The sequence below is a fragment of the Bison bison genome, unplaced genomic scaffold, assembly GCF_000754665.1.
Source record: "Bison bison bison isolate TAMUID 2011002044 unplaced genomic scaffold, Bison_UMD1.0 scf7180017864127, whole genome shotgun sequence".
NCBI lineage: Eukaryota > Metazoa > Chordata > Mammalia > Artiodactyla > Bovidae > Bison > Bison bison.
The window spans coordinates 880,204-882,509 of NW_011494699.1; positions in this window are offsets into that span (position 1 = coordinate 880,204).

Genomic DNA, 2,306 nt, shown 5'->3' on the forward strand with positions numbered 1-2,306 from the left:
GTTTGCTTTTCAACAGAAGGCTGGAGCCTCTAAGGACTATTTGATGCCACTGAGATATGCATCTTTGTGTGAGTAGGCTTGTTACTGAACCAAACTGGAATCCACTTGCCTGAGAGCAGTAAAGTCAATCTACTGACACTGGGTTGTGGGAAAGGAAGTGTAGAGTATTCTGCAGGTGCCAAGCAAGCAGTCCAGGCAGCTGATGCTTGAAAGTCCTGAACTTTTGGATAGGTTTCTGGGAAACATTTTTAAAGGCAAGGCAAGGATGGGGAACACATGTATACCTGTGGAGGAGTCATGTTGATATATGGGAAAATGAATACAATATTGTAAAGTTAAAAAATAAAATAAAATAAAAAATAAAGATATTTAGGATTGAATCTAAAAAAAATAAATAAAATAAAGGCAAGGCAAGGAAGGGGAGTTTCCAGGGTATATGATCAGCTCATACACAGTGTTCTGATTGGTTGATGGTGAGGTAACAGAGCAGAGTCATAGGGTTTAACATTAATCCTTAAGCTCCAGCTGGTCTGGGGACTATGTGCTCATGGTCATTAAGTATTAACTTCTTTTTGGTAGGGGCTTTGGTATCTATGGAGAAGGCAATGGCAACCCACTCCAGTGCTCTTGCCTGGAGAATCCCTTGGATGAAGGAACCTGGTGGGCTGCAGTCCATGGGGTCTCTGGGAGTAGGACACGACTGAGCAACTTCACTTTCCCTTTTCCCTTTCATGCATTGGAGAAGGAAATGGCAACCCATTCCAGTGTTCTTGCCTGGAGAATCCCAGGGATGGGGGAGCCTTGTAGGCTGCTGTCAACAACTCAGAAATGTGCATCAGATAGTTTATCTATGTACTATAGAAAGGAGCTAAAGATTCTGTGACTGCCATATGGCTGACTTACTGTTTAAATTGCTACCAGTTCTCTTGACCCAACTAATATTTTTGTCACTATATGTTTACAATGTTTCAATCATGAATTTTTGAGGTAAGATTTTGTGCCTCATGGGAGGCCTAAAATTATAGTTTTCTACATACAAGAGGCAAGCAGAGAACATGAGGTGGGGCAGGGTCTGTCCCAGGAAGATATCACAGGGTCAAACTAGAAATTAACCTATAGAAAATTGACATTGAAAATATTATTGTACATATAAATATAAATTACTTGTGTCCAGTAGAATCCAAGTATTTATTGCTCAATGAATAAATCAGTTTTTAAGTACTGACTTAAATATTTCTTTACTAAATATAGATAAGTGATTCTTTGACTTCTTTAAATTTGTTGTAATATCTTCCAGTTCTCTCATTAATTAATAACATTAAAAATATATCTGTGTAATTCTCCAAAGAAGACATACAGATGGCTAACAAACACATGAAAAGATGCTCAACATCACTCATTATCAGAGAAATGCAAATCAAAACCACTATTAGGTACCATTTCACGCCAGTCAGAATGGCTGTGATCCAAAAGTCTACAAGCAATAAATGTTGGAGATGGTGTGGAGAAAAGGGAACCCTCTTACACTGTTGGTGGGAATGCAAACTAGTACAGCCACTATGGAGAACAGTGTGGAGATTCCTTAAAAAACTGGAAATAGAACTGCCTTATGATCCAGCAATCCCACTGCTGGGCATACACACTGAGGAAACCAGAAGGGAAAGAGACACGTGTACCCCAATGTTCATCGCAGCACTGTTTCTAATAGCCAGGACATGAAAGCAACCTAGATGTCCATCAGCAGATGAATGGATAAGAAAGCAGTGGTACATACACACAATGGAGTATTACTCAGCCATTAAAAAGAATACATTTGAATCAGTTCTAATGAGGTGGATGAAACTGGAGCCTATTATACAGAGTGAAGTAAGCCAGAAAGAAAAACACCAATACAGTATACTAACGCATATATATGGAATTTAGAAAGATGGTAACAATAACCCTGTATACGAGACAGCAAAAGAGACACTGATGTATGGAACAGTCTTTTGGACTCTGTGGGAGAGGGAGAGGGTGGGATGATTTGGGAGAATGGCATTGAAATATGTATAATATCATATATGAAACGAGTCGCCAGTCCAGGTTCGATGCAGGATACTGGATGGTTGGGGCTGGTGCACTGGGACGACCCAGAGGGATGGTATGGGAAGGGAGGAGGGAGGAGGGTTCAGGATGGGGAACACATGTATACCTGTGGCAGATTCATTTTGATATATGGCAAAATCAATACAATATTGTAAAGTTAAATAAAAAAAATTAAAGAAAACAAATATAAATATATATATATATATATATATATATATATA